This window comes from Erithacus rubecula (genome assembly GCF_903797595.1).
Source record: "Erithacus rubecula genome assembly, chromosome: 1".
NCBI lineage: Eukaryota > Metazoa > Chordata > Aves > Passeriformes > Muscicapidae > Erithacus > Erithacus rubecula.
Genome location: NC_136658.1, coordinates 46,850,612 through 46,876,900, shown reverse-complemented (window position 1 = coordinate 46,876,900; position 26,289 = coordinate 46,850,612). Strand labels below are relative to the sequence as shown.

The 26,289-nt window shown below is 42.6% G+C and overlaps 1 protein-coding gene and 1 long non-coding RNA gene across 6 annotated transcripts in view; one reads left to right on the top strand and one right to left on the bottom strand.

The window, feature by feature from the left end:
* Positions 1-26,289, top strand: part of CLYBL (citramalyl-CoA lyase) — a 161,795-nt gene that overhangs the window by 21,665 nt on the left and 113,841 nt on the right. The window lies entirely within an intron of this gene.
* Positions 2,141-3,654, bottom strand: LOC306806581. Its single transcript, XR_013775502.1, has 2 exons — positions 2,697-3,654; positions 2,141-2,480 (listed from the first exon to the last, which is right to left on the bottom strand). It is a non-coding gene; the product is annotated as an uncharacterized lncRNA (long non-coding RNA).

Genomic DNA, 26,289 nt, shown 5'->3' with positions numbered 1-26,289 from the left:
GCGTGCCAATGCACAGGTAGTGCTGCAGTATTTCACCGAGCAATATGCATATAGTACCAAGATATCAGGCACTGGTGTGCTGTTGGTGTCCTCTGCACAGGCATTTTGTCTCCTCAGAGTGGCCTGGGGTCACTGAGCCACTGCCCCTGCCACTCTTGTGCCCATAGCATGGTCCATACCTGGCATGGTCCATGGGTGGGAGGTTGCCATGCTGCTTCTTCAGCACCGAGCCAGGGCAGACAGACAGGAGCCTCATCCTCCTGAGAGCAAGGGACAGAAAACAGGACTGCAGAGAGTGGAAGGAAACAGGGATTGCAGTGCTTTTAGGACCCCTTTCTGCTGCTTTTTGTCACAATGTCTGAGCCCCCACTATGAGTGGATCACAGGAGCTGCCGCCTGCCAGAGTCCCATTTACAGTCTAACAACTGAATTATAGTTCATGGAGCTGACACTTCTTCTGGATTTTTCTTACGGGGGGAATCTCTGCAACTAAAGATGCCCAAGTGCAGCAGGGTCATTGCAGGTGTTGTGATACCTTCTGCTGCAGAAGAACCTCATCTCTGAAATTGCCTGTTACCATTGTAAAGTTCTCAGAACTTCAGCCCAAAGTGGACATGGAGCCCTGGCATTTCCTTTCCCTGCTTGCAGGAGAACAGCATGCAACTGAAACTGAGAACTATATGGTGACTTAGGCCACAATATGATCCCACTGTAGATAGCCCACTTCCGTCAGGGAAGCTGAATGTGGAGAATGATATTGCTGTGCTAATGGAGAAAAAAAACTTTCTGTAAGCTTTATGGAGAAAAACAGCTATTTTTCCAGTCTGCTTACGTTGCAAATTCCAGAATTTTACAAGAATTAATTCAAGCTCTAGGCAGACACCCCTCTCCAGTGCTCAGGTGAAGAGCTACTAGATGTGGAGGTTTGAGGGATTTTGATAACAAAAAGACCAATGTTGCTGATGCAGACCACCTGCTATTGGAACACCAGAGTGTTGGAGTAACAAATTAGCACACAAGAAGTCTGCAATTGCAGAAAAACTCGGGTGTCATGATTGCAACAATTGTTTACATCTTTCTACAGCAAAAAAGGCTGTTTAATCATGTTGAATTACAACCTTGTGTTCAGATAGTGGGCTCTCACATTACTGTCTTTGTGAAGATGAGTTGTCACTTCTCTGATCTACGTTGCTCTCACAACAAAGAGACACTAAGGATTTCTGATTGAATTAGAAGAAACAGAGGAATTTCATTTGGTGTTAGGCTGTGCAACAGTTTCCCTAAAGTTGAGCCTTTACTAATTGGCACTGAAATTAAAATGAATCTGCGTGAGAGAAGGGAATTCACAGCTCAATTTTAATTATTGCAGAGAAAGCAAGCAAAACTGTGCTTGGGCTGTACGAAAGCATGGCCTAGGAGTAAAACACTCAGCCCAAGCTTGTTAACTGGAACTGATGTCCTGGAACAGCAGCTGGTAGCTAGGTCATATCTGTGCACTTTGGAGCCAGCCATGCAGGTTGAGAGTGGCACTGCTCCCCTTCTCACTGCTGCTCCAGGAGAAGGGATGGCTCCTGTAGGTCTGTCTGGGAAAGGTTCAATACACACTAATGGGGCTCAGGGGGAAACTGATGTGGCCCCTTCCCACCAGAGCAGCTCTGGAGACAATTGCATCCGGCCCTGGTGATCCCAAGCACCCTAGGCTGATGCCATCCCAGCTTAGGTTCAGAAGAGGATGTCTGCCTGCAGCCTTCAATCACTGAAAGCAGTAGGTGTCCTGCTGGTATATGTTTTATGGCCTCTGCTTAGAACAGAGCTCCCTGGAAAGCATTTCACGTTCCTCTTCTCCCTCTCCCTAGCTGAACTGCATAAGCTGTCCTCCCACATGGGTACTCAGTCAATGGAAACACATACCTCATCATAATAAAAATGTTGGTTTTTTACATGTCTCCATGAAGAGCAAATTCATCCTCTGACTGATGTGCTGCATCTCTACTAAGCTCCTGTTTAGGTAACATTCAAGCTGACTGATAAATGTAAAGCAAAGTATCCAGGGTTTTGGAAAAGGACACTTATTTCCTCTCGATATTTCTGTTATTTAAAAAAAAAAAAGAAAAGGTTTCTTTCCTTTTGTTTTTCTTCCTTTCCTTTCTCTCTCTTCCCTTTTTTCTAATTTTCCTATTTCCTTTTTTATATTAGTTGCCTTTTGAAAAATAGAGGGCCAGTGAAATAAAAACAATAGATCAGGTTATGCCTATATTTCTTAGCCTCCCAATTGTGACTGGAATAGCAAAATAGCTTTGACAGTGGGTTTGGGTTTTTTAAAATTTATTATTTCTTAATTAAAAAAAAAAAATCAAAGAGCCCTAGTGAGTGATGGCTTTGGAGTACTCCTGGAGGTTGTTCATAAGCAGCAGTAAGATGGTGATGAGATTCTGTAGCAGCAGTTCGTAGGCTGTACCCTTCTGGTTTGCATAGTGGTCCTGGGGAAACACAATGCTGAAGTCATACCCCCTGGGAAATGTGGAATTACTGCTCCCCCCAACACTGGCTGTTACTGTAAGGGGCAAAACCAGCCACAACTGGAGGTAGACCACGCCTTTTCCAATCTCTTTTCTGAAAGACTTGTAAGATTTGATTTATGTTAGCAAATGGTAATACATGCTGAGTTTTACAAAAATATTTTTTAAATTACTTACAAAACTTGAAAATCTGATGACAAAAATACAGGTGTCCATTTGATTCTTTGGCACACACTCATTTCCGCTCTTTTTCTGCTCTGGAACCGTGGCATTGTCTTTGTCCTGCATATTTAAAGAGACTTAGGCAGAAGAAAACAAGAAAGGCTGAACTTCACAAAAGCTGTACTTGGCAATTATCTTTGCCAGTGCTAAAGTCTATTAACTGTTGATTTTTTTTTTCTCCAATAAAAAGTAGAAATTAAATCCTACTGTGCCCATTGGAGATGTTTTTCAAAGGAAGAGTTACTGATGAGCTATTCTTCCATGATTGTGCTGGTTTCTCCAAATAACAACATTGCCGTGTGTTTTTCTCAAAGTGAGTAATTTGCATAGCATGCTTTTGGGGGTTTCTGCTGCTGCCAAAGCTAATTTAATACTCATTAAAGTACTGAGCAAGTCTAATCCAAAGCCTTATGTGCCTTCAATGCAGGCCCATAAAATGTGCAGATTTGCACTTGCTGGGCAGCTCCAGGGAAGGCATGCTGTGGAAGGAGGGGTTGGTGTGCACCCTGCTATCACAGAGCTGCCACTGCCTAAGGGGGCGTTCGGCCAACATTCCCAGCGCCGCGGGCAGGGGCATCTATCCTCTGGTACCAGCCCTAAGTGGCCACACTGCAAATGGACCTAGGGTCCAGCTCTGATGGTGATGATCCCATCCCAGCAGGCTGCCCAAGCCATGTGACTGGAATTCCACGAGGAGCAGCTGGCGTGGGCTGGTGTGATGCCATGGTTGCCCTTTGCCTTGTACCCAGAGAGGTGCTGGGCTGTGCCCTCCACTAGCCCTGCTTTTCAGGAGTGGAGCCCAACACCAGCTCGCCCCTGACATTTCCATCTCGCGAGGAGTCTGCAATGGGTGAAATCATGGCAATGCCTTTGCTTGCATGGAGCCAAGGAATTACCCAGCTTGCTGTAAGTGCCGCCCGCAACGTACGCCAGGGCTCAGGCGATCCTCTGCCAGCAGATGTCCGAGGGTGGCACAGGCATCGTGTGGATAAAGCCACATGCCTGGGCCATGCCAGCCGTGCCGGGAGCACGGAGGGGCCGCGCCTGCCATGGTCTGTCATGGTGTGCCATGGTCTGCCATGGTGTGCCATGGTGTGCCATGGTCTGTCATGGTGTGCCATGGTGTGCCATGGTCTGCCATGGTGTGCCATGGTGTGCCATGGTGTGCCATGGTCTGCCATGGTGTGCCATGGTGTGCCATGGTCTGTCATGGTGTGCCATGGTGTGCCATGGCCTGCCATGGCCTGCCGCAGTGACCTCCGCGATGCCGACTGCTCTTTGGGCTCGCGTGCGCGCCCCACACTGAATAGTGGGAATTAGGGCACGGCGGGGCCATGGACACCTGCGCAGCTGTGCGGGGGTGAGAGGCAGCCGGGGTTCCTCACTCCGGCCGGGGCGCTGGCCGGCTGAGGTTGGCTCCGGGCTGTCCTCTGGCAGCTCGCGTTGTTTCCCGGGCGGGACGCGGCGGTGCCGGCGGCAGCGGGCGGGCGCGGTGTGGGCCCGGCGCGCCGCTAGATGGCAGTGCCGGCCCGGCGGAGCGGGCCCGGCCCGGGGCCTGCTCGGCGCCGGGAGCCTCTGCCGCGCCTCAGCGCTGCTCGCTGGGCACAGCTGCGCCAACGCTCTGCATTTACCTGTGCGGTCATCTGTTAATTTGTTAATTTATTGGATATCACGTTATTGGGAAGCATAGGTAAATTGTTCTCAGCCAGTCGCAGAAACAGCAGCAATGCTTTCCAACCAGCCAGGATCTCTTACATCCCTTCCGAACCAAGACATTCTGTGATTCCAGGAAAACCATGAATTCCGAGGCTGTTCTCCAGCCTCTTCTGATGGAGAAGCAGAAACAAAATGTCAAGTGACACTGTCTAAAGGCCATAGGCCGAAGTGCCTCGTGTTACAAACTGAGACTCGGCCATTTAAAGGAATCACTCCATTCTATAACAACAGAGATTAGGGATAGAGAATTTTATTTATGACCATATGATATTCAGGAAATTCCCAATTTTCTGTTGGAAAGGAAGGCACGGGTCTCCTGGAGCCCCCACCTGCATGCCGTGCTGGCTGTGTGAGGCAGCTCTGCTGCTGCTGCTGCTGCTTGGTGAGATGCTCAGAGCCTACAGGCGAGAGTGATTCATCTCCGCGCTCCCGGGCCGAGACAGCAGCATCGCCAACCCGGCTGGTGAGCTTAACCTGGACGCTGCATAAGGACAACAGATGGAAATTCTGGTGGAGAGCCACTGCAAAAAATAAAAACATGTTCCAAAGGGAAAAGGAGCTTGTATTTCTGTGTTTGAACCTTTGATCTTCGCTCACATCTGAAGGGAAGAGTAGACCTTTTGCTGAAGACACATGGTTTTGCATCTGTGAAAACACAGCTGTATAGCGCAAAACAAAACTGGTGCAAAACACAATGGGTTTGCTGTGTCAGTTTAACTGGTGGTGCTAAGATGCTTTAAAAATAGTGGGGTTTTTTTTTGTAGACTCTTTCAGAAAGTCTGTCTTTACACATTTGTTTGTTGAGATTTTACTCTGTGGATTTTAAAGTTCGTCAGTGATCAAGAGACAGCTGCTACCTAAATATTTAAAACTAACTCATGGGAAAGTCTGGCGGTCCCTCAACAATCCTCTTTTAACAGTTTTCAGAAAAATGTAAATGAGACCATCAAAATTTACAGGAAAATCCACGCTGGCAGAATCACCTTGATTGTGAGGAAAAAAAAAAAAATCTGTCATCAATGTTGAAATTCTTAATGAGGTACATGTAGTATACAGCTATTTCATGGTAACATACTGCTTTTCCTGAGTTGCCCCAAAGCACCCCCTGAAAGTAAAGGGATGTCACCTGGTGTCCTCTGTCACATCGTTTTGCATTTTAGCGTGATGGGAAAGCAGTTCCCGGATGCCTGCCGTTGTCTCCTGCCTCCCTGCATTTGCAGTGACACATCACTGTCCCAGCAGCGTTCCCCACAGCCCTGCTGCCTCACTGCAAAGCCCAGCACTACCTGTCCCCCCTCTGCACCCATCTGTGTGTCCCCACAGCACTGCCACAAGCACACTTTGTGTCAGGAGCCTGGCAGCATCACTTGTTTTCTGCTTTAAATCCCTACTCACTCCAGTTGATTTATTATGAAAGACAAAGAGGAGCTAGAAATGAGGAAGGATAAATGTGAAGATGCAAAATTATTTCTTTAAATAGAAAGAAGTATTCTATTGCTTCCTAACCACCTGATTTCTTTTTGGACAGAGAGGGAATCTGGCTTTGTTTTTCTAATTCTTTCTCTAACAACAACACTTTGCTCTTAAAATATATCCATCCTGGAGCCTTACAATAAATTTTAGAATGTGTTTGGGTTCCTAAACATGCAGCTGGCACCTAACAGGATTTTCAAAAGAGCATAGCAAGTTAGACATCCTCCTATCCACTGAAATCGGTGGGATTTGGGTACCTATGTTGCTCAGCTGCTTTTGAAAATCCTGCCAGGTGCCTGTCTGCATCTTCAGTTGCCCTCGAAAATCTGGTCCCCATCTATCTCCGTGACACCACCCCACCCCACTGCACCCCCACGGCTCCCATGAATATTTGTCTTCTGTCTCTGTCTCCTGCACTCTGGCCTGTATTGATGCTGGAGTCTCCTCCTTTGTAGTTCCTAACACCAGGGACATCCCTCTCCTTTCTCTCCACCGAACTGGCTCTTCAGCTGGTTAAAAGCTCAGTTGAGCAGCTATGAGCGTTCCCATATTTTTCAAATTAGTTTTCCTCTCCTCCTAATGATTTTTAATTCTTTCTTGGTGTTGTTTTGACTGTGTAAAGCATCTGAGAGTAAATGACACGGTGCAAACGGGCATGAATGTGAGGGAAGCTGCCTGTTATGCCTCTGTTAGGCTTTTTGTATCTCTAGCTGAATGCAAGATGGGGAATTAATTTCTCCATCAGCCGTCAATGGGTTGTATATTTAAGGATGAGAAAAGTGGTATTTTATTTTCTGTCTCGACTATGGTGGCTCACTGGCTCTCTTCGTGCAAGCAGTTCCCCATCTGTAAAATGGATCCCCGGGTCCCCGTTTGCACGGATACGGAGCACGGGTAATCAATTAGTGTTTGTGCAGCCCTTTGAAAATGCTCAGACAGAAGGTGCTGGAAGGTGCTGCGGGTTGGCCTGGGGCTGAAGAGGCTCACCCCGCAGCCCTGCCGCTGTCAGAGCCCCACAGGGCGAGGACGGGAGCGGAGGATCCAGAGAGAGCTGCTGGCCAATTCCTTCGCCGGAGATATTTTCCATTTTCTACAGGAGAAAACAAATTGGAAAGGGAGTTATCGGTGTGCACGCCTCCCTCACCGCGTGTTGCCTTCTCCTTTCCCAGGAATAACAACAGCTTCATTAGCAAGCTGACAAAAAAAAAAAAAAAAAAAAAAAAAAAAAAAAAAAAAAAAAAAAAAAAAAAAAAAAAAAAAGAAAGAGAGAGAGAGAGAAGAGACAGAAAAAGAAATGGAAAAAAATAAAAAATAAAAGAAAAAAAGGGGGGTTGAAGAGAAGAACGAGAATATTGAAATATTAATAACAGTAATAGTCCGGGTAACGGAGAGACACAACAACTCTCGTCTTTGCCTCATGCAGAAAGTTTCCTCTTTGAAGTGGTTGCTTCCCTTCTCACCCCGCCGGGAGGGAAGGGGGAACAATTGTGGAGATCTAAAGCCAGCCAGGAATGCTGAGCTGATGGCTTTCCTGCCTGCCCCCTGCCCGCACCCCTGCGCACATTCCTCTCTGCCCCTGCCCGCACCCTGACCGAATCCCAGCCTGCCCCATCCATATCTCTGCCCGCCCCTTCCCTACCCCCCGCCTGCCGCTGTCCGCATCCCTGCCTGGATCCCTGCCCGTATCCCTGCCCGGATCCCTGCCCGTATCCCTGCCCGGATCCCTGCCCGTATCCCGGCCGTGTCCCGGCCGTGTCCCGGCCGTCGGGCGGGGGTCCCGGCTGCAGTTCGCGGGGCGGCCGGCGGGTGTCGCCGCGGCCCCGCTTTGCCGCGCGGGCGCGGGGGGTCACCCCGCAGCGAGCGGTGACCGACCCACCCGCGGATCGTCCAGGGACAGGCATTTCCACACAGACATTGACGCGCTTCAACAGCCACGGGTGGCTCGGGTTCGGCTTTTTGGTTTTGGTTTGGTTCGGTTTTTTACCGAGCTGGTTGCCGAGTTTTTTTTCCCCGCGTGGGGGGTATTCCCCTCTCTTCTCCTGAGCCTGGCGGGCTCCTACTTGTGCTGCCAAGGCGGCTGCTCCGAATGGGCGCGATTCCCATCACGCTGCTTTAGCAGCTAGGGAAATGCCTCCGGTAAGAGGGGAATTTTTCCGCTTTCGAGGTGCAGGTGTGCAGGTGTCCGCTAAGAAATATTTACATTTTGCTGAAGATCATCCATACACATGGGCACGAACTCCCTATCTAGCATGAACCAGTCAACGAGATAAATGGCTATTTGCTCTTTTGCAAAATACACACTCGAACTATTTTTATGCCTTGGAGTTTCTTGCATATCTCACAGACACACTTTTTCCCAGTCTAGTTTTTCCTAGAGCATTATGAGTTCTCCCTCTTCCTTTTCATCCGTTAAAAATACTCAAACCAACCAACCAAAAGAAGAAAAAAAAAAAAAAGAAAACAAAAAAACTCAAACGAAAACAAACAACCCCCACCCCAAACAAAACAAAACAAAAACTCAAAGAAAAATACTTTTAAACATCTCCTAATGTTATGGGCTATTCACGTTTTGCAATGTATTCCCAGTAATTTGCAACTTTTGAAAGCCGGGTATTGTTCATCTCAATTTATTGAAATGCACAGATATGTTAAATAGGAAGGGAAAGAATCCCAACCCCAGTGACTTCTGTTTGGCTGCATATGCAAAGAGAGGGCAGCTTGACTCTTCCCTCGGCGTTTGTTAGTCACATCCTCTTGGCCATTGTTTTGCTGTTTGTGCTGAGAATCCAATTTATTTAATGGTAAAGATCCAGGGTTTGTTTGGTGGTTTTTGTTTTTGTTTTTGTTTTTTTCCCTTATTCCACTCATTCTGAACTGATCTGAGAAAGAAAAAAAAAATTAGCCATGAAAAGGAGCAGCTCTCGAAGAGAGCTCTAGTCACCTTGAGAGATAGATGAGGATCTCCTAAGTGACAGCACAGAAAATACACAGCGTTATTACATTTCCTTAGAAATTTTTGGTTGGATATTTAATTTTTGAAGATCTTAAACCCATCCTGTGGATAGATGGTGAAAACTTGGCCATTTTCAGACGCGGAGCTGCATGTATAGTACTTCTTTCCTTTCTGTATGCCTTAGGAGGTGGTCTCCTGGCTGCTGTAGGTTGCCTGTTTTTTGAAATTTTAAGTCCCCCAGAAAAACTGTTTATAGCAACAGGCCTGTTTCCAAAGCCAAGGGGGGAAGGAGGGGGCATCACTTTCAAATTACCTAGTTTTTTTAGGGAAACAGAAAAAAATAGGTTCTTTGTGAGAAAGGTGTAAGCTGACTAAATTGAGAAACTGTCCCGTCTTTGAAAGCTCCCAAATCCCAAAATTATTTTATTAAAAAGGACATCGAGGAACAAATTTCTGATGTTGTTATGGCAACAGAAATAGTTGGGTGGCAATGTGGGTATCCAGAACGTCAAGAAACCAGCAAAATAAGAAGTGTGTTGTATTTGGAAAAACAAATTGAACGATGGTGGCCAAGTCTTACACTTCTTTCATTCAGTGTAATCCCCATTTTCTTCTGTCCAGCCATGCCGACAGTGCCTTAACGAAGGTGCCAGCAAGTCATTAGAGTATTTATTGCCCTTAAATGCGACCTGAGATTTCAGTTTGTTATTTTTTGCCGTTGACATACTAGAAGGATATTTCCTTATGTTTTATATTTACTCCTTCTTCAGTGCCTCCAACTTTTTTTTTTCCTGCCTTTCTGTAGCGACACGTGCTCCAATCCCTTTTTGTCCCCGCACTCCCTACCTCGCCTGCCACAGGACCGTCGGCAATCCCCCTGTAAAAACAGCCGGACGTACTCCCCTTAAACCTCCGCGGTATTAAAATTTCACCACCGCTTTCATTTCGCTCTAGCTGAGGGATCCCTGAGACCGCAGCCTCGTATCCCCTAGTTTAGAAACAGTCAAAGTATTTGTGAAGCTCGCGGGTCCCTACTGTAACACGCTTCAGGGACCTTTTGTACAGCGGCCGAATGAGATGAATTTGCCAAGTTTCAAATTTCAGGGGCAGGCAAGACATTTGTAAGTCGGTGGTTTTGTTATTCTGGAAAAGTTCTTTGATTTGCAGGCTTTTTATTTTCCTTTTTTCCCCCCTCTCTACTTTTAGTAAAAAGGAGATGGAGTGTGACATTTAGCAATTTTACAGCATTACCAGCTTTGGCTGTAAACAAAAACAAACGAATCCCGCTTACTTTCAGGCTCAGAAGTTTGCTGTCAGTCGGTCCTAAACTGGGGACTCGATCCTACGGGACATTATTCAAGCAAAACACGGCTTGAAGTCTCGGAGAGTTGTGTCTGAGTAAGTACCCGGGAATCAGCCCCTCTGCCTGCTGGAAAAGAGAAGTACCGGTTATTTCCCTTTAAAGTTCTTTAAAAGAATGCGGTCTTTTAAAATGCGGTCGCAGACTTCATCCTAAAGCTTTTGATTTGCTTTCAGATTGTCTTGCTAAGGCAGCGTTCATGATGCAGAAACTGGAGAGCGAAAGAGAAATTGTTTTGTTGAGTAAGGCTTGTTTTTTTTCTTTTACATTTAAAAACATCTCCCCCTCCAAAAACAAAACAAAACAAAACAAAACAAAAAAAAACAAAAACAAAACCAAACCCACCACCAAGAAAGCCACTTATCGAAGCATCTGAATTTAATTTGATGTGATTTTTTGTTTCAAGGTTCCTTTAAAAATTAAAACGTATCCCACTCAATGATTTGAGCTTCAATTTTCAGCATTTTACAATGTAAGATTACTTGACATTATTTAATTGGACATGAGGGTGTAATACAGGAATTTCCGTTATGTGATGGATTAATTGTTTTCCTAATACTTTAAAGGCTGAGATCCAAACATTTTTCCATTCTATTGCAAAATTAACTGCAATAAATCTGTCAGACCCAATTATTCATTTAAAACATTCCACACTGATTAAATCTGCACATTTGCCTGCGTGCAAGTGCGAGCGAGGGAGAGGAGGTGTGCGCGGAGGGGGGAGTCCAGGTTTATTCCCTCTCCTTCTCAAAATGGCAATGGTGTTAGAAACGAGTCCTTTAAATTTAGCCTGGAAAATGTGAATAGCTAAATAGTCTAACGAGAGGATGAAGAATATGTGGATGCACGTCCCTGAGCCTCCCTGCCGTATCTCCTCCTCGCTGCCAGGTCCGGACCGGCAGAAGCGTCACATTTGGATGTTTGATGCTGTTTAAAAAGATCTTAATTTTACTTTTAGTGCGGGTGGGGTTCTCGATTTTCGTTTTGTTTTGTTTTGTTTTTTCCTTCAGTTTGTTGATGTTTTCAAAGTCTCTAAACAAAGTCAGATGTGTTAACAGTCTTATTAACAATGTTAAAATGGAATTAACAGCTTGTGGATACCTCTGGAGTACAATAGCATGTCAGCCTACCCTGCCCCCTTATAAATCGCGTCCCGCTGTCTTTCTTTTGTTTCGTGCCCAATCAGCAAACTAAAGTTTTGTTGAGACAGAAGGGCAGTTCAAGTGTTCCTGCTCCGGCGGAGGAGGAGCGGCGGTGCGCTTTCTCCTCGGCCCCGGCGAGGCCCCCGTGCGAGCGAGCGGGGACACGGAGCGACCCCCAAACCTGCAGGCTGACCCGCCTGCCTCCCTGACCTCTGCCGTCCGGTTTTGTCAGTTTAAAAGGCTTTGCCGAGGTTGTAGTTTACTTTTATGGGCCTTTCAACGCGGCTACAAAAGCTTTTGTTTATTTTAGATGTAGCGTGGTTCAGATTTCTATTAATCTTCATATATAACTTCGGTGGCTTTGCCTCTTCTGTAAGGGCTCGTCGCTGAAATGGTGCCGTGCCTGGTCTGAGACAGCCAACATCGGCTGGGTAATTACAGCAAGTTTGGGGACTTTCAGAAATAATTTGCCTGTGACAGTGGAAATTAGCACCAACACATGCTGTTGTTTAACTCGATTTCACCATCATTTGGGCTCGGCACTAAGAAAAGACTTTTGTTTTACCTTTTACTTGCTTGCTTTTTTACTTTTTTACAATAGAACTCTTCAGAAGCGCCACCCAGCCAATTTCAGTGCAAAGTGAACATTTAATAAAATCCAAATTTTTTAAAATGCGTCTAGAATTGCCTTGGGATAATTTGCATAGAAAATTTATGTAAAGCAAGAGGCATTCCCCATAAAGAAAACTCTAAAGTGTTTTCCTTTATGGTAATTATTTTTTTACTCCTTTCCTCCAAGAATTTCCGAGTATTTACAATTCCTCCTAGAAGAGTGAAGCACTACCAGGCGGGCGTTCATTTCAAGTCCTTTTACCGGTCAAAAGACTGAAAGGCGCAGACAGGTTGCAGTTCACCCAAGGACTGCAAAACATTCTCAAGCCCAAAACAGACAACGTAATCCCTTTTGTTGGGGTTCTCAGGCCCATGTGCCCTCGGCCAGCCCCACAGGTTACCCCTGGTGGTGTCACCTCACTCGGCTCCCTGGCCCCACAGCCACCCACTGGACAGGGAGAGTGCCTGCTGGAGATGCACCTGCTCCCCGTGGTGCCCCAAAGCAGGCACTCTCTGAGTCCAAAGCCTGCTGTCTGGAGCAGTACTTTTGTCTCTGGCAGCCCCTTGTACTGTGCCCTCTCTGAAGTAATTTGGCCAAGCTGGACTATGCTCTTCCCCTGCTGTCCTTGGGTTTCCCAGTGCTGGCTCCCACTGTGTCCCCATGTGTGTTCCACAGACCAAGATGCTCTGCTTTTGCTTTCCATGTGGGTAGCAAAGGGATGCTTTGTGTCCAGTGTAGGAGCTGCAGCTGGACTGCCTGGCCTTACTTGTATCTTTCCTGTCTGGTGTGTGTTCACCCTCAAACCCCAGCCTAAATCCCTGCTGCCCTCCCTTCCCTGCCCTTCAGTTTACACAGCTGTTCTGTAAACGGAGGAGATGATACCAAATGCAATGCAAATGGATTGGTAGCCTGTGGGCCATTTGATTCCACTCTGGTGCACACCAAGCATGGCTTGCCCACCACAACACATGAAAATGTTTACCCTTTCTGCAGATTGTGTCCTTGAGAAGGTGTGCAGTGACGAGGACTGAGTTCATTATTTTCTTAACTAACCAGTACAAAAACTCACACGGAAACTTGTGCCAGTTTTGCACATATAAAACCCAGTATATAGTCTTAATATGGAAAGAACCAGAGTGATAAAGACTAAATTACAGAGGAATAAAATGTATCTTATTAATAGTATAGCTTAATTTACTGTATTGTAAAAATATTATATTTAATAGGCCATACAGTAATATGAAAATATATAAAATCTAGTATTTTCTTTCAGCTTATCTGAAGTGCACTGTGCCTATTTTTACACTCCAAGGGTTTTACATCAAAAATTTACAGAAAAAAGATGCATTTTAATCTTATTTGAAAGTTGATGAAGCTGAGGAAACCGATGAACAAAGAAAAATTTATGAGTATATGCTAGTTTACTTATAGAGAAAAAATGAATGTCCATTTTTGGGAAGCAGATTAATTTTTATGCAACATGTGCTGAGAGAACAAACACATCTTTTGTCTGACTCTTAGGAAATTCATAAATAGTGTTTATTGAGAAAATATTTGTTGTTGATTGAAATGGTGCATGACAGAAATTACATTAGTACTTTGCACTTTTTGTCACCTTCCAAACCCAGGGCATCTCAAAGTGTCCCAGACCAGCAGTGCTCCCAGGAAAGGTGCTCAGGAATGCCAGGGTGAGCTCTGCCAGTCACCCTCTGCACACGGGTGCTGCACTGACCATCAGCCATCCCCACCACCAGGGATTGGCCTGCCCAGCAATCACTGTGCTGCTGGCATTGTGCTGCTAAATCTCAGTTATTTTGGCAGCAGCCCCTGCTGGCTCATCTTTATAGGGCACCAAACCCAAGCATCAGAGGTGCTGAGACCTTCCCCTGGAGTGGCTTCAACAGGCTGGTGGCTGCTGCCTGCTGCTTGCCAGCATCAGGCCCTGCCTTCATTTTGTTGTACAGAAGCTTGGTGGTCTCCTGTGTGATTTTCCAGATTCCTTGATTTCTCTAGTTATGCAGAGATCATCTTCCTGCTAGACATCTCCTGAAAGAAGATTTAAGGATAATCACATTTCCCCCTTCTTATTTCTATTCTTTATCATTTGTAGCATATTCCTGTTCTGTGGAATATAGTACAGTTTGTTTACTTCTAGTGTGTGGCAGTTTTGTATATGGAGCTATGTGGAAACTCATCATTTGCATTATCATCTCGATGAGCTGTCAGCGATGCCCACAGGAGTTTGCATGAGTTCACTGAAAGGAGACCCCCTACAAACTATTCAACTAATTTTTTAAAAAGGAAAGAATAAGCACATTTAGTGCCACTAATTTTAAAATAATTTTAAATGACAGAATATTTATCATTTTGCTCTCCCATTTGGGTCCAAATAATTCTCATACAAAATTGTACACTGGAAATTGCACCATAAGAACAGGGTCAAAGAAGTGCTTCATTCTTGATCCAGAAGAATGTACCCACATATTCCATATTGCAAGTGCAATGAGATCTACTGAAAGTAAAATCAAGATACTGGAACAACAATTTTTCCAGGATTTAGCCTTTATACTAATGTCTATTCGAAAGAAGCTAAAATATTACACATATGATGCTATCTTTTATCAAAGTCTAAAATTACTATCGAGTACTTTTTGGTCATATTTCCTGCTGGTGTGTCTGGGGAGCCTCTTCCAGCTGTGGGAGGTAGGCAGGACGGGTGGAAGAACTCGGTTTTAGTGAAAAGTGGCTTTGCAAGAGAGGTGGTGGTCACTTGTTGGCTGGAGGATGAGGCAGTCAAACCCTTTGGAGAAGCCCCTTCCCTAAGATTTCCATGGAAATCTTTCCTTTGCCCTTAACAGTAGGAAAAGTGAGGATGTGGTTTGGAGGAGGAGGAGAGCATATGGCTTTGATGGACACTGGTTTTGGGGTTTTTCTTTCTTTTGGGTGAGCTCCATACAGGTTGGGCCAGTGTAGGGGTCAGGGTATGTGCCAAGGGCAGAAGCCGCCAAGGATGGAAAGTCTCATCTTTCCTGCATAGCAAAAGAAGCACCTTGACTCAGAGAGCACTGTCCTGAGCACTGGGGCACAGCAGTACTTGAGAACCAGATTCCCAGGAACTTCACCAGAGTATTCCTCACCTCTATACTTAAATCCACCTGGCTAAGCTTTTCTGAGGCAAATAGTTGTGTTTATATTCAGTGTTCATCTGTCCTGGATGATTTGTTTATTTACCTTTCCCATGCCAGGCAAGTTTTACTGAAGACATCCTGCAGGTTAACTAGTTGCAGGTGACTTCTTGTTTTGAGTGGCTTCTGCCCTTGCAGTGAGGTGGGTGGGTGCAACCAAGGGAGGCTGCATTTCATTCACAGGCAGATCTGCCATGAGACAGGTACAGTTGGGAAAGGATGGAGATTGTGGGTGCCAGAATGGCACTTCGGCTTTACCAAATCAATGGAAGAGTCCTATCACATCAATTTTTACTATCACTTTATTTCTATGAAAATATGCTCATAGGAGGAAATGCTGTCTCACAAAGAGTGATCTAGATAGGTTTTCCTCTCTAGAGATTTTTCCCTAGAGGTGTAATACTTCAATAATGTATGTAAAAGGTACGAGATGCATTTTAAAGATATAATACTTTCAAGTCTATATTCTTTCCTATTGCAAGATGATTTTTACATTGGAAACTTGAGAAAACCTTGCAAATGAGGCTGCTGGTTTATTTATTTATTTGTTTCATTTCAGCTGAGACAGATGGGATTCTCGGATCATGCACTGTTAAGCCTTCCTTTGGAATTCGCGCCACTGTGGCCACAGAGCCCAGATGGTGCTTAAATCTGTCATTTTTTAACAACCCGACTTTCTTAATTTTATATCCAAACACATTGAGCATTCAAAGTGATTAATTACTGTCCAGATATGTCTGTGCTGCAGCAATTTACTCGTGTGTGCCAAAGATCATTTTGTTTTGGAGTAGGTAGTTTGGTGAGGGCTGAGTGGGTGGCGAGAGACTCACCAGCAGACACTTTATGTTGGAGGTAGCAGCACGGTTCTCATTGAATTGTCCTGCCATAGCAGCAGCTTAGCAAAAAGTTTCTGTAAGTAAAATGGAATTTTTGTGCACATGGATATTTTACAGCTTCTCTGGGGAATTTTCACTATTGCATGTACATTTCAGTCTCTCCAATTCTTCTATTTCCCATCAAAAAGGAATTTTTTGGTGCCTGACACACACCAACATTATTTTTTCAGGGTTTTACCTTCAGACACTAGAGGCATGGCCAAAATTATTATGGCCAGGTATTTAGAAAGAGAAAGCTGAAGAGTTTTTGTCAAGAAGGAGACCTTGCTCCAGAAGATTTTGTTTGGGTTTTTCTTTTAAGTAGTTATTTTTCTGGAGGAGTTTAAATATTATTTGTAAGTCCAACACTTGCATTAATTTTCATTCTTGCAGCAGGCTGCCATCAATTTTTCAATTTTGGAAATGAAGGAAGATCTGATGCTGCATGGTCCATGCAGCTCCAGCTTTACAGCAGGCATCAATATAGCCTGACAAAATCCTTGAGCCAGTGACCTTTGACTGAGCACAACCAGGCAACCAGAAGATTATTCTTGGATATTACTGCATATTGTTTATTTGGTTGTGTGGGTTTGGTGCAGGTAGAAGTGCAGTTTCAAAAAACCCAGAGAAGTGGGAGTGCCTCCAGCCTCAAATCAATCGAGTTTCTGGGACTTCCATCTGCTTTGTGAAGGAATTGCAGTGCTCGTGCAGTGTTAAACACTGGCAAAGCAAATGTCTAACTCTTCCCATGCTGGGGAACACTGGTCAGAGTCAGGCTGTGCAAGTTCTCCTTCATACAGTTTTAATATTTGCACAGTCTGAACTGTTAGCACCACTGTTTAGTGTCTTATCCATCGTGCATGCCACTGTTGAAGGGCACTTCATGCTCAAGAGCACTTCTTTAAGGTGTAGAAGTTTAGCAGTGATGAGTTTGGGCTCTTCTGAATAACCTAGAAAAGGAACTACTCCTCACCACATTAATACACTTTAAAAGGAGGGTGAGATGTAGTCAGTCTGAATGTTCTGGATTTGAAACACACTGCAGCTTCTGTTATTCAATGTGCTGCTGTAGAAGACTTCTGTTCCACTAGCAGATATGTCTTGGAATAGACATTTCCCTTGTTACATTTCAGTTGAATTTAACTACCATTAGTAATTACTGACTGGCATCACTGTTGCAAAATTGGCAATTAATATTAAAAAGCTAATGTATAGGATTTAAAAAAAAAAAAAAAGCTGTTTGGAGAAGGGAGCTTCTTCACCACCAAAGGCCAAGTGCTGCATCATAGCCTTGCTTCTGAAGCAGTGAACTTCACCTCTATCACGTCCAGATTTTCCTCCCATCTTCTTACACAGCCTAGAAGGCCTCACAGTAACTATATGAAGTTGCAGCAGCACCTTGTGGTTTTGGATTGGTTTGGTTATTTTGTTTTGTTGTCGTTGTTTTGGTTTTGGAGGTTTCTTGTGGTTTATGATTTAATAAGGCAGGAGAAGACTGAGCAGGCTCTGGTTTTTAGGAGGAGAAATTTACTGGCTTTCTGGGCAAGGAGCTCAAGTTACTGTGTGTTTCCTCACTCTCTTCGTGGTGATACAGGCATCTAGCATGACATTATTCAGACAGGCTAAGGGTTAGAACAGATTAATTTCTGTCCTTTCTTGGTTTGTACTCTGCAGTGTACTGAGAGGTGCTTACAAAGACATCTTCTATAGCATTGAAATATTTGCTTAAATTTTAATGCAAGCTGTAAACCTAAGGTTTGTATAAAACGGACTGATAAGCCTTTAACCTAACCCCACTATGAAAAAAAAATCTGCTCTGCATAATTAATAGTAAATTAGAATAATTCTGGTTAGTATTCCTTTTTTTTCTCTATTTTTAATTTTTATAAATAATTCAACTTCATAGCAACTCTATAAGCTGTAAATAACATCAAATTAATGAAATAAAATAAAATCATATTAATTAAATCTTAAGATTTTATTAAGCAAATCCCAGTGGTGTAGTGGGAGCTTATTCTTCACTCAGAAGGTTCAGTTCTCTACTCAGGTTGCTTCTGGGTACCTAACTTTCAGTAGCCCATTAAGTGCCTGTACTAAGCAGCAGTCACTTCTGCACTTTCTAGGTGCCCCTAAAATGTAATTATAGTTTCTTAGACAATGGAAGTGACAATTTTGTGAAATTTTTTTGCTCTCTTTTATTTAATAGAAACACAGGCAAATTTGCATCTCTAGCTCCAACCCTATTTTGTCCTTCCAGTATAAAGAAAAAAGGCTTAAGTTCCATGGGAAAGTCCTGATTTCCATTCCCTTTATTTGCAGGTAGATATAGAAAATCTTGGTACTATAGAAGAAGTGCTACCAGGTGTACATTTTCAAAATACTTCATGGCAATTTCACTCTGAAGGAAATTACTGCTGCTGACACATTAATATTGCATGTTTGGTTTTGACACAGAATATATCTTAGAGTATCTCTATACCATCTTCGTTAAATCTTGTTAGCCAAAGAGTGACCTGGCACTGCTCACCACCTTCAAATGCCTGAGTGTGTCTGCTCCTTGGTGTGTACTCCTCAGGAAATCCAGAGGTTTGATCTGGCAGCTCAAAATATAGAAGTCCTTTGGAGAAGTAAAAAACCAGGTTATCTAATTAAAATTCCAAAACACAATAAAAGGGATGGAACTCTCAAGACCTTGGCTCCTACTCATCTTTAAAAGAGAGCCCACTTCACAGACTCAGAGAATCACAGAATGGTTTATGTTGGAAGGAGCCCTAGTTCCATCTAGTTCCAATCCTCCTGCCATGGGTAGGGACACTATCTGCTAAACCAGGCCCTGAACACTTTGAGGGATGGGGCATCCACAGCTTCTCTGGGCAACCTGTGCCACTGCCTCATCACTCTCACAGTAAAGAGTCATCAGATTCATCTTATTTCAAATCTGTCAGCTTCTATCTTAGTTATTCAATGCTGAAGGACAATACTTCTAGCAAAATCTGTGTTAGGCTATGATGCCATTTTCACCAGTCCTCTGTCAGGACACAATATAAAACTTTAATGGGAAAAACTGCAAAACAATTTGCTTTTTTCCGCAACAAGACACGGCGAGGAAAAAGGACACCCACCCTGCCTAGGGCTCCTCTCTCCTTTCTCTGGGAGCACTTCTTCCCAACACCCCAAATGCTGGACTCTCCAGGATGCTGCTCTGATTGCAAAAAAAAGCTGTCTTTCACAAGTGAGTCTTTTAAACCTTTTGCTAATGAGTTCCCAAGTGCTTTTTGGCCATAGATATTAAAGCTTGTGTGTTTGCGATTTCCCTGGCAAGCTGCCGTTCGTAAAAAGGATATAGTGTTTTCTTGGTCCTTTGCCCAAAGTAATTTTGCAAGGAACTGTAAGTGCATTTAGTACATGTCATTCATTGGAGAGAAGTCATTGTAATTGCATTTGATCACAATCAGTTTATGGCTCTTTTATCATGTTTTCATGCTGCATATCTACTCAAACATCATAGCAAAACTTAATGGCTACTGTTTTACTTCTGTGTAAAACATTTTATGGCCTTTTTGTGCAGCAGACATTAGGTTTCAATCACCATTGCCCCATAGAGAGAGAAAAAAGTTGGATGAAGAACTATCAAAAGTCCTTAACTACATAAAATTTTATTTTAGGTCAACTTCCCATAAAAGATATTAAATGTATTTTGTGGTTTATTCTGCACGTTAACAATTTTAGAGGAGCTGCAATATTTTGGGGGAAGCACTATGAAAGGGGGAAGTTAATTCACAGAAGATGTTTTACATTTGGGGTGGTTTTCCTTTGTAAAAGGATGGATTTGAATGTGGAGGGGGTGGCTTGAGAGTGCTGCTAGTGCATTCTTGAAGCAGCTTTAAAAGCTCACTGTTGCCTCCACAAAATTCAGATTTCTGCAATTCTGCTGAGCCTTTTTAATCATTGCTTTAAATTTTTGATGTTCCATTCATAAAACCCAGCACAATTCTCGTGCCTTAAATTATATCCTTGGCTGCCTGAGTGCTGCTGAAGTTCCCAGCTGAAAAGTTTAATTAAAAGGGAAACTTTGACATGCTGCTGAGAAGATTAGTTCGCATTAGAATGGTGAGATAAAAGAAAATTTACTTCTAATCTAATTAACACCAATTAAAAGATGTAAAAGAATTTGCATCAGCCAATTGTTAATTATGCATCAATTTGCCTTTCCTGTGACAAAAAAAAGCAAAACATGACCTGTTTTGTTTTAGGGTACCTATAGTGTGATGATATTGCCACAGTCATTTTTCATGTGAATTGGCTAAGATGTAACACTTGCTTTGCATCATCCCAGTGCTTTGGTTTGTGTTCAAGACTTTAGCAGAAGGTTATTTCTGCTTAATTGGTCTGTAACTTGACAACTGTGTGTAGGGATGATGGAAACACAAAAGTTACCAGATTTACAAAAATGTATTGCATGTATGTATATGCTTCTCCTTAAATGTGTTAGTTTGGAGGTGTGAGAGGGGCATGCCTGTCTGTTTCTAAGATTATAGCTGGGATTGTCTGGTAATAAATATGGGTTTATCCCATATGCCTTGACTATGCTTTTATGCAGGATCTAGTATTTTGGGAGAAGTGGTATGACTAGTTAGCTTCCCAATCTGCTTCCAGGTGGAAGGCTTGAAGGTATTTCATCACTGTATGGAAGACACTTGCTGCATGCTTAAAAATGTTATTTTTTCATTTTATGTGCATTTAGTTTTTAAAAATTTGTTTTAGTTTCACTTTTGCAGCTTTACAATTTAAGCAAGATGTTGAATTTGATATGAAGAAAAGATCTAGAGAAGACTAGGGACTAGAGAATAAGTCCTACGAGGAGCATCTGAAGGAGCTGAGCTTGTTTAGTCTGGAGAAAAGGAGGCTCAGGGGAGTTTGTACAACTGCCTGAAAGGAGAGTGTAGCCAGGTGGGGGTCAGCCTCTTCTCCCAGGCAGCAAGTAACTCCATGAGAGAAAATGGCCTCAAGCTGCACTGGGGAACGTTCTGGTTGAACGTCAGGAGGAATTTCTTCACAGAAAATGTTGCTAAACATTGGAATGGACTGCCCATGGAGGTGGTGGGGTCACCATTCCTGGAGGTACCCAAAAAATGACTGAACATGGCACTTAGTGCCATGGTCTAGTTGACAAGGTGATGATCAGTCGAAGGTTGGACTTGATAATCTCAGAGGTCTTTTCCAACCTAAATGATTCTGTGATTATGTGATTCTGTGGCTAAGCTGCTTACATTCTGTTAGCTACTTCTACTTTTACTGAGATAGTAATATTACTATTTTTTATATAAAAGTACTTTTTTCTTGGTAACATGACCAGACACAATTGGTTTATGACCTTGGTTGTTGCTTGTGATATCAGTGACCTGGAGGTAAATTTAACACAAGATTCCTGAATTCAAGTTTACTTTATTATCTCTCCTAATGCTTTTACTCACTGTCTGTCTGTGCAGCTGATGGTGTAGATTGCCTTCAATGTGGCAAGCAAGGGGTTGTGAGGATGTCAAAGCTCTAAGCAGAAAGAAGGTTGTGTATGGCCATCAACCAACTACAGAGGACAGCAGGTGTGTGCTGGGGTCTGAAAGAGCAGTAATATCAGCTTGTTTTAGGAGAGACATATGGAAAGGAGATTTTATAGCCACATTGTTATGGGGACAAAAAAGGACAGGGAACGCGTCAAAGGGAATAGAAATATTTGTGTTACAGTATTGCTTGCAATCAAATGGTATAGAGTTGTAACAATGTCTTAATTAAGAAGTGCCCTGAATTTGCTCATAATATTAAAAAACATAAATAATTTCTTACCACTTTAAAAATGTATCAAGTAACTCTTCTGTATGTCTTCATGTTATGCCTTGCTGAGCTGTTCTTTATGCTTTATATTGCCTTTTGTGAAAAACATCACAAAGGTTCTTTCTAAAGAAAACAAACCAGGAGCTAGAACATTAGGAGTATATTATATATTCGACCAATCACTTTTATAAAGTCTGATGCAAGTCTTTAATCTGAGATCCTTGGAGAATGCTTTAGTTTTTAATATTTCTATGACCTTCTCCAGGGGACTGAAAAATTACTTTGAAGTAACAAAGTGGTACATGGAGTTTTAGCAGTGTGATTCCCATTAAAGTCAGTAGGAGCCAGGTAGCTAAAACTCAACACAACTATGAAAACACACTCCTTGTGCAGTGTTAAGTAGTAAAGCAATTCTGTAACATGGCAGTGACATTTTACTGCATTTGCTGGCTTTATAGGTCCACTCAAGGCTTGCATTTTTACTGAAGTTTTACTGTTCAGTGAAAATAATAAAACAATATTCAAAAGCAGGTGTAGGCTATTCTAGTAAAAGGCACAGCTGTAGGGGAAAGCTGGCAAATTACCTATATTTTTAACTTGAAAGGGCAACACCTATTTTGCAAACTTTAGGTCATCACCTGCAGACTGGCCGTACTGTAAGCATTTGTTTGAAGTGCCTGAAAATATTTTGCATACTCTCAGCCCAGGGCCAAAATCAGCTCTCAGTCACCAATAGTGCTGGCAGGTGATGGGTACTTCTCATCTCAGCCATGCTCCTGTCCAGGAAGAAAGATGAACCAGTGGTTCCCAGAGGTACTGACAGGCAAAGCAGCCATCCAGAAGAGAATCCTGATCTGATTAATACAGTTTCTTTCTGAAATATCTCTACATTTGTTGAATATTTCTACAGAATAAGCGTTCATTCAGTCTTTGAACCTCAGCAAAGGCAAAGCAGCTGGGGGGGGGGGTTAGTGCCTTTTTTTTCCCCCAAACCATCAGGGTGGTGGGAACCTCCAAGAGGGCAAAGGGTTTTCTATTTCATGCTATTTCACCTATGGAACAGGAAGACAATTTGTGTGGAAGTTACAGTATTTTTCAAGACTTTCAACTGGAAATTCCAGTATTTAACTGGAAATTCAGTATTCCAGTATTGTCTGGACAACTTTTGTCAGATAGATCTCAAGGAAGTCTGTCACATTTTAATCATGGTCACCAGTTTCCGGTAATGTAGCTTTACTTTCAGTTAATGCACTAAGATTTTGTGTTTTGTTTGTCAAAGATCCATATGTGGTATTTTGTATGAGTTTCTGATTATACTCCAAACCCTGATGCAGTAAGTTTCATCCTGGATAGAACCTGTATGCATTATTTTGTGTTAACCATGATAATCTGTCGTATGTTTCTTTCTAGGAAAGGCAATCCATGAAATCAGAGGTATTGTTCATTGTCATTAATAACCTTTTAGGTCTTCTTGATTTGCAAGTGCATAGTTTGATTCCAAATTACAAAATCCAATTGCTCCATGCAATGTTTGGTTTTTCCCTCTGAAGCTACATTCAAAAATCCATAGGGTTGTTCTACACCAAGGACTAGTCAGAAATAATTGATAATACACTAGAGCAGTAACAATGCTTGAGAAATGAGAGTATAACAATCTGTAATGCAAAAGACAACTCCAAATGTTTCTGCTGAGGCTATATTTACAAGAAGAAAAGGTGCCAAGAGGAGCTGGCAGTCAGAGCTCCATTCATCTCCTCAAATGTGGGCTTTGTCCAGTCTGAAGTACCTGGAACCAGCACATATCCTTTACTTTCATATGTCCAAAATCAAAACACCCTCTGAAAGGTCACAACACAATCAAGTTGTTAAGTGCCAATTAAGTTTAATTTACACCAGTGTGAGGCAAGAAGTCAGCTGTTCTATACATCTTTCCTAAACTCAGGAAGGAGGATTTAAAGTTTCCAAGTCTTGCATTTCACAGCAATGTTCAGTATCTATCTGGGCACCCTTCTAATGGCATCCCTTCCTGGCCTGCCATGCCCTCCTGATCAAGGAGCAGAGCTGTGCCAGTGCTGCTGGCTGGGACATGCTGCTTGGTGCAGTATTAGCTCACAGATACTGCTTCTGAGAGGAGCCCTCCACTTTTTTCAAGGGATGAGTGGAATACCTGATGAGGTGTGTTGTCACAAAAGGTTGTTCAGGGAATAAATTTACAGCTGGCTTATCTGTTTCACAGGAAGCACCGAAAAATCAAAATCAATTACTGCAGCATCTTGGGGCCTTGAGTTCATCTCTGACTGACATGACAACAGTTACAATACTTAAAAGATCAATCTAGCCATTAATATGTGACTACAGCTTTATGATATAGCCAATGATATGCTGACATTTGCATTTTCATCCCAAAATAGTGAAACGTCCATAATGCATTACATTACCTCAGTAATACTGCAATTTTTATGCAGCTGGGCAAGTGTATTTATATTGTTCAAGTGATAGCACATCACATTTTATGGCATTGAGTGTTTTGTCATTAACACCATCATTTCAGCTTTTTGCAAGCTGGCTAAAGAACTTCCAGGATTAAATAATATGGAAAGATAGCAGGTAGTGTCCATATGTTCTTAATTCCCAAATTTTTATTGTGTGGGTCTCAGGGCAGTTTAGAAGGATCTCCCCTAGTGGTTTTTCACAGAGAAGAAGTGGTAATTCATCTTTAATATGGGCACGGAGCTCCCAGAAGCTACAGCTACAGGATATAAAATGACCCAAAGCACAAGCTGCAGAGACAAAAAAATCTGTGTCAAAGAGGGGTTTTGCAGCACTCCTGTTTTGAAACAGGACTCTGCATTTGACAGTCATAGTGTTGACTTCCATGGGTCCATATTTATGTGAAATAGATTCTCTGAGCTTTCTTGAGGGTTATCTAAATACCATTTTCAAACCTTCTGAAGAGACCATAATGATGAAATACTGAGTTATGCTACAGGAACAGGCACAAGGCCAAGGACTTGTTCAGGTTTCCTCCTCTGCTACCCCTGCATGTTTATATTGACCTGTTGGGAAATTTTGATATTTCTTACTACATGACAATACAAAGTAACTCTTCTCATATGATTAATACAAACTAGTATTTCTGTAATTTTATAACAGCACAGTATGTGAGAGTGCATCTGTATTTTCATGTTACATTCCATTATTAGAAAAATCTTGCCTTTTATTTGTAATACATAGCAAGCATCTGAAATACAAAAGAAGTACTACTATCATTACATTAGTTTGGTAGACTTTTCAGACTCACAGATGTAAATAGATAATGATGTTATTTAATAGACTATTTTTTATCATTAATTTCTCTTTAATTGAGAAATATTTTGGAGTGTGCAGAGACTGAACTGAATTTTCATTATATACCTGGTCAGGGATCAGTCTGAATGATTCTTTAAGCAGTTTTGAAAAAAAAAATACTCATTGAAGACTTGTTAAGTCATGTGAGAATATGCATTAAATGCTTATCTCTCCTGTGGGTATGTAGGTATCAGCTACTTAGTTTACTGTGTGAGGTTTAATGCTTTTCTTCTAATTTCTAATGAACTTTACCACCAGACTACTTGATGATGACTAAGCCTATGAACAATGCAAATGGAATTGCCCCCTGATGGTGAGGAATGGGGCCCAGATGGCCCTTAAAAGGTGATAATTAGGAAATATAGCATATCTGAGTAGCTAGAAAGAGAGAAATTTGTTGAAGACAGTCAATCTGTTTGAAGCAATGGTCTTTCCCTTAATTATATAGATTTTCATTTAAAGCTGCTTTAAAGTAAATTTTTTTAAAAAAATTTATTTGCAACTGGAAACTAGAAACAACTGATTCTGCTTCTCCCTGTTTTAAATTCTCTGTGGAACCTTTTTGTGTCATGTTGTCTTCAAAATTTAGGTGACAGCCTGGCTGTGTGTGTTGTGGCAGTATTTTGGGTTGTAGGTATTCTTCTGCTGCACAATGGCAGAAAATGGGAAGCACCAGAGATACAGATATTGGTATGTTGTAAAGCATATGCATTACCAGAAATCGACTGTAAACTCTGCTGGATGAGGATTTACTTGCCTCTAAAATGATTTGTCACTGTTTTGAGTGTTTCATTGCCTTTTAGGGGTTTCATAAAAGCTCAGATTTTTATTTCTCTATTTAACTTTATAACTTTATTAAAACGCTGTCATTTGGAAATATATTGTTGCTTTATATTGTGGCTCAGATGCTAATGAAATAGTACCACAGGTTGTTTAAGGCTTTCCATTGTAGCTCTCCCTTTACAGCTACCTTATGGAATGAGGTTTTATGGTGATTATTTTTGCTCTGCTGTGAGAAAAATGTCTGTGAGGAAGGGACATCCATATTGCTAGC